At 42.8% G+C, this 9,245-nt stretch overlaps 1 long non-coding RNA gene across 1 annotated transcript; it reads left to right on the top strand.

Annotated features, from left to right (window-relative positions):
• The first annotated feature begins 417 nt into the window (after nt 1-417).
• On the top strand, nt 418-8,777 carry LOC147623587 (uncharacterized). Its single transcript, XR_015269270.1, has 3 exons — nt 418-877; nt 8,146-8,248; nt 8,373-8,777. It is a non-coding gene; the product is annotated as an uncharacterized LOC147623587 (long non-coding RNA).
• The last annotated feature ends 468 nt before the right edge of the window (nt 8,778-9,245 follow it).

Below are 9,245 nucleotides of genomic sequence, written 5' to 3'. Positions count from 1 at the left end.
GTGTCCCCATAGCGTGGGATCGACGAGGCTTAGCGTCGACGCTTAGAGTCTCTATTTTTTTAAAAAGACGCATAGCGTTGGTATTAGCGTCGTTTATCTTGACGCTTGGTGTCTTCATTTTTTTTTTTTTTTGGAAAAAAGAGACACAGAGCGTCGGTATCTGGTTGAAATCACCTTGCATTTCCCCCCAAAAAAAACCCCGCGTGTCTTGCTTGGAGCTCCCCACTCTGTCGTGTTGCGTCTCCCCACTTTGTCGTCCACCTCCCCATACCGCTTCTGAAGTCTTGCTTGATATGCTTGGAACCTACCCTCTCGTCCGTCTCCACGCTTCACCGCCGCCCTCACATCCACTTCTGCCTGCTCACCCACTGCTCCACAGATTCAGATCGCCCTGTAGCCCTACGCCTCCAGTTCGTGCCCATCTACATTCTGCAGCAGGAAAGCAAGCGTTCTCTCTCTACACACATCCCCCACACACACACTCCACACACACACACACACACACACATTTTTCTCTTTCCCTCATTGCCATTGACATACACAGCTTGCAAGGTGCACGCACACATCATGAACATGGATCCATTTTGCACGCTCCTCGTCACATTGCTATGCCAACTACTCATTGATAGTGGCTTTGTATGAGATTTGTTGGAGGATGCCATTATACCATTCCGCGATCGGCCTGCGTCCATGATACAGGATGCCATCGATAGGCTGAAGGAGAGACTGGTGGTGCGTCGCATGGAGCATCCAGTGTGCATTGGTGAGCAGCACCTGAGCGCTCTAGTTACCCAGGATTGTGAGGAGACACCACGGCACGAGGGCAGGGGGAGCCACCCCAGGAGCACAGGAGACCCCGAAAGATGAGAGCCCGGAGGTATTTAAATTTCATTTAAACATGTGCATTTGTGTTTGTTGTGGTAGGGTAGCTCTCAATTTTTAGGTTAGTGGTGTGTGTGAATTGGAATGCTTAGGATATTACAGAGGATAGACATGAAGGACCGAGAGTGTGAGGGGTTGAAGCCTCGGGATTTACCATGATGATGGATCCAAGACACTCTTTTTTGTCTACCAGTGCCCCATCCCATCCATTGATGTGTGAGAGAATGCCATTGACATGATCTGTCGGAAATAATAATCCTAATAATTGTAATTCCTATCTACACTCACGCACATGTAATGATTTTTGAGGTGTAAACTTTCTTAACATGTTCTACCATTTGGGTATTTAAACTTGTCAAATACTACCTTCAAATAATTGTGCATGCCTAAACCTTGACAACAGCCAAGGAAGATATTGAGATGTTCATGTATGGATTATACTTATATCCATGTAGTAGGAAGTTTTGTAGGGTGAAGCTTTCCTCACCACACTTGGACCATTCTTACCTAGCACACGGTTTCTATTGAGGTTCATATCTCAAGACCGTTTCATGTGGAGAGCTTGTAGAGCCTTCCAACAACTACAATGTATTGCTTTCTTTAGGTACCCACCTTTGGGAGGCAAAAGCCTAAGGTTTTCTAATAGGTCTCCACCAATATGGTCTTTGGTGACGGTTTAAGGCTATGCATTCTTTTTCATTACACTCTAGGGAAATGAAAATTTAAGGCAAGGTAAGAAATTGGCACTGTGGTGAAATGTGTGGTTGTTGGCAACCATGAATCTTAAATAAGAACGTTGTGATAGGCTTGTGTTTTGTGAGAGACAGAATGACTTGGGATCCTTGCTACACTGTAATGCAACCTCATGGGCATGCCAATGAATGTCTCAATTTCTACAACTTGTCCAGCTTCTTCCTAAGAGGATTCCTTTAGCCATAGTCTCTTCAAGGAGAACTGAGAACATAGACTCATATAGGTAGTTTTGAATACTAAAGGTTAGTTTACATGTACCCATCAAAGAAGTTATCATTTTGTCAAATAGACTCATACAAGTAGTCTTAAATGTTGAAGGTTAGTTTACATGTACCCATAGAAGAAGTTGTCATCTTGTCAAAACCATGCACTTGTGGAATGGTGCGAGTTATTGTGGGTCTACCCAATGAGCTCCAAGTCTCGTAGGACATTAAGTTGTGACATGTGCCTCTATAAATTAACTCTATATTTTTCTCAAAGTTCTTTCCTACTCAAATTGAAGCCAAAGACTGGTTGGTTCAACTTCACAATCACCCTCATCTACATGAATTATCTCAGACATGTTACAATCGATTGCACTCCCGCACTACTTAAGTTTGGCTTCATGCTCTCTTCAGATTTACACTAGGCTTTGGTTTTGTATAATGTTTGGTGTCGCTCTTCCATTGGAGGCCCATAGTACTTACATAATCTTGTTACCAAGTGCAAGTAGTTGTAAACCATCCAAGGTCTTAATACATACTGCTCTACTATTGGAAAAATCCACAATACGATAGGGTCTAAGTTCTCAAAGATTTGGCTTCTTCTTCCTTGTTTACATGGTACACCAAGACCAAATTACCTATCCATAACTACTTGGTCCAAAGATTTTCATCGAACCATTGCTTACGTCAGCACTTTTCAGTCCACATTCCAACTATAGCATAGAGGTCAACGTCATCTAGTTTGTCCAATTCCTCTAATCGTCCCCAAAGGTCATGACCATCAAGGCTATGTTCTTTTGTGGGGCCCATAAGGTTGGAATGGTGTGATGGCATCCAGCCCATAAGTGACTCGAAAAGGCATTGTCTTGATGGCCACCTTGTAATCTTTGTGGTAGACCCATGAACTCGTTAGAAGCTTACTCGAATCAATCAATCAAGAATAATGTTTCATTATTACAATTGTCTCTATTCTTGTTCTTTGTTCTTGTTTTCTACTCTCCATAACTCTGTAACTCTCGTGGTCTCCTTCTTCCACAATCTATTGAGGCCACCAGGGTATTACATGCCCAGATGGTATCATTCGCATGAGGCGTTCCTGGCCTCCAGCATGCCTATGCTACACATTGCTGCTCATGTTCATCAGCCCGCTTGTGATCTTCTTGCCCTCCTTGATACGTTTTACCACACACACACCAAGGGTTCTCGTGATGAAGAAGCAACTACAGTCCTTGTTGCTCAACTTGCTTACGGAGCAAAAGATCAAAGGGAAAACACTCAGGAAGCTGGTGACACCAATAAAGCAGGGAACAACAAGGTTTTCTCGCAGCCCCTACTGGCACTTAGGCCAATGGACTCACCGGTCGCCCATAGCCTGGACACATACGCCCATAGCAGGCTGCCGATAGGGTTCTGTTGGGTGTCGAAAGGGTGCCCTAGACCCCTCATGTCCCTTGCTAACTTATGTGCTACTCCTGAAGCTATTGATGTTGATGATGATGGTGTGAGTGATGGTGTTGATACTGACTTTGATGACCATGTTGATGATGAAGATGCTTCTGCTTCTGATGATGATGCCGAAATCGGCCTTCATTAAAAACCAAAGTGTGGTAGACTAAATGTCACTAATTGTGCGGGGACCCAGAACAATAGAAATAGACAAACACTTCCAATATCAGACAGACATGGAAAAACACAATGGAAGAACCATAAAAAATAAAATAACACCGCACTGAGCTGGAACTGTTGGCCCCCTGTACTTCTTTATTCACATAGAAGCTTCTATAAGATACCAAGGTGCGGGTGCACACAACACTGGATTTTCCACAAAGCATCAGCACAAATCTTGCCCAGATAAACTATCCAATGCCAAGATACAAACATCTCTAGGAGCTGTCCAAAACTGTCCCAAAACAGTCCATGATCCAACACTAGATACGGGCACAAGAGCCAACCGTATCAAGAAAGAAACTTTATCCATATCCTGAGTCAACAACTCTGATAATAACCAGACATAGGCACAAGATGAAATGGCCGAAGCTGATATATAGGAACAAAATCCCCTTTAAGCTTTACATCCAAAATGTACTCTTTCCCTGGTGAGTCAAAGTAATCTTCCTATTGTGGGTATCCATCACCGCATGTACCCTATGGCACCATGGCATACCCAAAAAAACATCACACCATCAAGTGGCATGATATAAAACTACTCAGTGTCATAAAACTCATAAGGAAGTGGCTTTACAAGATTGCTACCCCCTGCATTCATGCCCATACTAGGGTCAACACTTCCAGTTCCCACACCCTGCATACCATGCACCCTCCCATGTTTCCAAACATGCCACTATGCATTCTGGTTTGCATTCCCCCATACATGTTTCCTTGCATTCTGGGCTACATACCACCATATATGTTTCCTTGCATTCCGTGCTGCATACCAGCATACATACTGGCTTGCATTCTAGGTTGAAAACTAGCACCAAAATTCCCTTGCATTCCCATGTCCCCTTGAGGATAACCCCCAGTCATAGATTGGAACATGGAACCTCCACAAAAATAGCCTCGATGCAAAGATTGTTATTTGCGGAATAGGTGGCTGCTATAACCAAAGGAAAACCGTAACACGGAAATCTTATCAATATTGAGCACTGAAAATAAACATAATCATGCTAAATAAAAGAAGAAGACAAATCTGCATACTATACCACACTACGGGCCAAAAGATGGGATGACCCCCCCCATCACCTTTATGGTTAGATTACCAAAAAGGAGTCTCCTTCCAAATACAATTCTCCACTGGCTAGCACTTGTCTCTTCCAATACAGTATGAAAACAAAACAAAAACATATGCAAAATTTTGCTGATAATTCTCAACACAAGAAGGCACTTTCGACATCAAGCACATGCAGGACAACTATGCATAGCCCATAGCACTCTCGCATCAACCAGAAACAACCCTGTGTCTTCACCTTCTTCCTGTATGGTTCATAGAGCAAGTCGACCAGCTCTGAAGAGCTATTTGCAACAGTCGACTGGCCCTCAACAGCCCTAGAAAGAAATGACCATTAGTTGTACTGAAAGTCTCTATTCAATACCATCCCCTTCAACCAGCTCTTCTCCCTTGTTTTTATTGCCTATCCAGTCCCTATTAGGGCTATAAACCAGTTGACCAACACTAGGGAGCATCCAGGAGGAGTCGACCTGCATCTCCCATACACTCGTGAGTTTTTTGTTGCTGGTAGATGGTTGTGAAAAGCCTGTAGAAGCAGTCGATCAACTCCCATGCACTAGAAAAGCAGGCGCCTCACATAAAACTAGAGTCTTCTCTCAAGATTAGATCTCCTCTGCCAATATTAGCTCCTACGTGTGCTTTTTAGGCCTAGAAGGGGGACGCCTACTTGAAGATAGCCCAAATATTGTCTAGAGCCCACCCTTTGGCTGCGACGTGGATTAAATAAGTCTTGTCCAATGTGTACAACTTAGAAGTTGAAATCATCATATCTACCATGGCGACGGTGCCCAGTTCTAGGGCTGATTTCCTATGCAACACCCTGCACTCTAAATGGAACCCTGGGAGAAGAAACATACCTAGAAGGTGGATATACCACCGACAATGCATGAAGATCTTCTGCATCTCTCAAATGGGCTGAAAACCCTTGATCATCCCTCCGAGCTGCATGTCGATGTACATCATCTCCTCGGGTTGAATGCCCCCTCATATCTCTTGCATGGGCTGCATGACCCCATTTGTTTGGGATGCATGCTCACTTACATCACTTACTCAGGCTGCATGCCCTCTTACATCACTGGTGCGGGCTGCATGCCCTCTCACATCACTAGTGTGCGGGTTGCATGCCTTGTCACAACATTATCCAAATGCCCTTCGGGGGATAGCTTACGAGGTTGTCGTGTGAATACCCACTTTCCCTCATCATTGGAAACAACATCACCACGGCTTTTAAAATAAGCAATAGCCAACTCTCAAGGTTTATAAATTCCCATCTGTTGGAAAATTGTATCAAAAGTGACCACATCAGCCTTAACATATGAGACTTTGATTCAATGACCCTATGTACATCTGGGTCCCTTTGCAAAGCAGGGAGCTCTTCAAGCTCATTCATCAAAGCATCAATGTCCTGTTGATCCTCAGCCCTAGCAGACAACGGTGGACTGTTATCTGCCAAAGCCCCAACATGAACCCTACTTCTATCCTCTTCCCGCATACGGCGAATACGGGTGATAGAGTCTTCCACATAATGATCTGACTAGCTAGCCATAATGTGTTTACGAGATTTTCAGAAAGAAAAGAATTTCTATGCCCTGGAATCACTCTCTACAAATTTTTCAAGTATGATGCTGAATAGACTGCAAGGGTGCAACAATGCCCCTACACAGAGAGGAGGGCCACGAAGTCTTTCGACATGCTCATTGCCACTTAAACCAAGAGTAACCTCTTTTTTTAAGAGTGGTAATAAGACAAGGGCTACCTCAGAATCCCAACCTTCTCTCACGGATAATGACTCCTTACAGCCATACATAGCATTATATAAGGCACAAACCGTGTAGAAAGCCAAGCTCTGATACCAATGTAAGCGGAAGGGCAATTGTAACACGGAAATCTTATCAATCTTGAAAATTTAAAATACACAGAAGCATGTCAAATAAAAGAAGAAGATAAATCCGCACACTACACCACACTAGGGGCTAGATGATGGGCTGAACCCCCCCCCCCCCCCCCCCCCCCCCCTGTTATGGCTAGATTACCAAAAAAGAGTCTGCTTCCAAATACAACTTCATGGGTGGCCAGGGATTCTCCATTGGCTAGCACCTCTCTTCCACCAGTATAGTATAAAAACAAAACAAAAACATATGCAGAATTTTGCTAAAAATTCTCAGCACAAGAAGATACTTCCGGCATCAAGCACATGCAGGACAACTATGGATAGCCCATAGAACTCCCGTATCAGCCCAGAACAAGCCTGTGTCTTCACCTTCTTCTTATATGGCTCACAGAGCAAGTCGACTAGCTCTGAAGAGCTGTTTGCAACAGTCGACCAACTCTCAGTAGCCCCAGAAAGAAATAAATAGCAGCCCCAGAAAGAAATAAATAGCAACCGTACATAAAGCTGAAAGTCTCTATTCAATAGAAAACCTGTCTAGCCCCTTCAACCAGCTCTTCTCCATTGTTTTTAGATCCTATACAACCCCTATTTAGGGCTGTAAACCAGTCGACCAACAGTAGGGAGCATCCAGGACCAGTCGACCGGCATCTCCCATACACTTGTGAGGTTTTTGTCACAGTAGATGGTTGTGAACAGCCTCATGTAGAAGCAGTCAACCAGCTCGCATGCATCAGAAAAGTAAGCGCCTCACATAAAACTGGAGTCTTTTCCTAAGATTAGAGCTCCTCCGCCATTCTTAGCTCCCATGTGTGCTTTTTAGGTTTCTTGATAACTACGGGGTCGTCCCAAGGGAAGCTCTCCTCTCTCCTCTCGCTTTTGTTGAGTTGGTTTAGGTCTCTTGAAAGAACACTGAACAAATAACTCCTCTCCTGCCCTCAAACTCCATGTAGCAGTAACCAGAACATAATAGCGAGGCTCCGAGCCTAGCATATGCTCATGCTCTACACCATGCCGCTCCTCAAATATACACTTTGCTTGTATTTCAGGCTATTCCACACTATCGTTGATTAGTCCTGCTATGTTTCCATTTTTGTAGGGGTGGCCATCTATGTATGTGTAGTGTGACCATTCCTATATTTTTTTGATGTACTGAAGTAGCATTGGACCACATCCCATATGAAGACAAACTAATTATATACTGCCTTAGTTGTCTCCAGTGAACATATCCATAAACAGGTCCACAAAAGCTCATGAGCATCACATGACTGCTTAAGGGGACATGCAAATCTTGTGCAATGTATAAGCTGCGACCTGCACCATAGATAGTGGAGGGTGCTATAATAAATCATACTCCCCAGTGTGTGAACTCAATATATTCATTCAGAGGGGTTTCAGATAGCCAGACACCTAAACTCATGGTCAGCAACAATATGTCCTAGGTGACTGCAGACCCTTGCATTTAGGACAAAAACATGCTCATTTACGATTATATTCACGTTGTTTCTCATCTGGCTGATCCACCTTGTCATTGGCATCCTGTTTACACATTCCAATATTAGATGTATTTATAAAAAACATAAGAATTATAATATACATGCGATCCATTATCAATTCTACAATCCTTTATAAATTAAAATATTGTCTATTTTTAGTCTAACATGTTAAGTGATGTGATTTTCAAAATGTAGAGACAGCAAGGAAGCATCCGCATGCCCACTCTCCTAGTGAAATAAGCGAACATGTTTGGAGACATGTGAATGAGGAGGCAACGCGAGTTTCATTTATAGATTTGTAAGTAACCCTAAACTTTCATACAATAAGTAGATAATTACAAATAAATTCTAATGTTCAATTTTCTAAATGTTTTATTAATTTGTTCACTAGTGGTGTGTCTCGAAATTTTTTTGTCAACCAGACAGAATTTTGATCACCCACCTACTACAGATGAGATCCACTATGCTACACAGTATGGATATGATGAGTTGGTGGCCTTTCTAGCAGCCCAGGGGATTCATCCCCTAGGGTGGGCATCAGTTTAAAGCCCATCGCGCAGCACACCGACAGTACAATAGATGACCAGTACAACTATGGGTGATGGAGAGGAGAGGACTAGTGGTGATGGAGAGCACACGAGGACATCGATCCATCACTCCGCCAGCTCAAATCAGCACTCTACCTCCTCTTATATAGTAGTACTCGGACCGTCACTACCCATTTATGATAGACGGCTACATTTTATACATTTTGTAGACTTTTATGCCACATGTTTATTTGGTGTAGCCATTTTTTGATGTATTATAGACATTTTTTGGATACATTCCTTAACTTTGTTGGCACATATTTATAGCCTTTTTTAATGTATCAAAGACCTGTTTTTAGATTTTTACATATGTCGATGCCTTTGTTCTCTTGGATACCCACATTGCATGTCACACATGTTTTGATATATTTATGCAGACCATTTTGAGTTGTTCACTAACTCTATAATTACATAGTAGAGAACAATGAAAATCAAATAACATATGAAACAAAATGTGTTCAAAGTAGTGCACTTACTGCCATTAGAGTAGATTTGAATCTCTTTGTTCAATCTTTGGTCAACGAACAATGTCGGTTGATTATGGAGAACAAGATATCTAGCTATTTGTGTGTGTGTGTGTGTACGTGAGAGAGAGAGAGAGAGAGAGAGAGCTAGCTATATTGTATGTAGCTCAATAGAGTAGTTCAACCAAAAGAGAAAGAGCGTTGCAGTATCGGCATTAATATAGTATAATATATCCGTTATATT

The sequence above is a fragment of the Cibotium barometz genome, chromosome 26 (genome assembly GCF_041138505.1).
Source record: "Cibotium barometz isolate CiBa-2024 chromosome 26, ASM4113850v1, whole genome shotgun sequence".
Taxonomy (NCBI): domain Eukaryota; kingdom Viridiplantae; phylum Streptophyta; class Polypodiopsida; order Cyatheales; family Cibotiaceae; genus Cibotium; species Cibotium barometz.
The sequence above is the reverse complement of the archived record's forward strand: the minus strand, read 5'-3'. Positions and strand labels throughout refer to the sequence as shown.